General features: G+C 67.1%; 1 protein-coding gene across 1 annotated transcript in view; it reads left to right on the top strand.

Moving 5' to 3' along the window:
- Positions 1-6: 6 nt before the first annotated feature.
- Positions 7-207, top strand: part of CPLX2 (complexin 2) — a 70,991-nt gene continuing 70,790 nt past the window's right edge. The window contains exon 1 of the mRNA XM_006765407.2: positions 7-64. The gene's annotated coding sequence lies outside the window, so the exon portion shown is untranslated. The remainder of the gene's footprint in view (positions 65-207) is intronic.

Below are 207 nucleotides of genomic sequence, written 5' to 3' on the forward strand. Positions count from 1 at the left end.
GTGCCAGCATCTCGGTCCGGTCCGGGCTCCAGGTCGGCCACAGAGGAGCTGCAGCCTCCAACAGGTTCGTAGATCGCGCGCTCGCTCTCTGTTGCTGAGCCGCCACCTCCTCCGCCCAAGAGACCCTAGTCACAGGCCCGCGCCGCAGAGCTGCCTGCCGGCAGCGGTTTCCTCTCCTAGGCTCTCCTTCCCTCTCCCGTAGCTCTC

The sequence above is a fragment of the Myotis davidii genome, unplaced genomic scaffold (genome assembly GCF_000327345.1).
Source record: "Myotis davidii unplaced genomic scaffold, ASM32734v1 scaffold399, whole genome shotgun sequence".
Lineage (NCBI taxonomy): Eukaryota > Metazoa > Chordata > Mammalia > Chiroptera > Vespertilionidae > Myotis > Myotis davidii.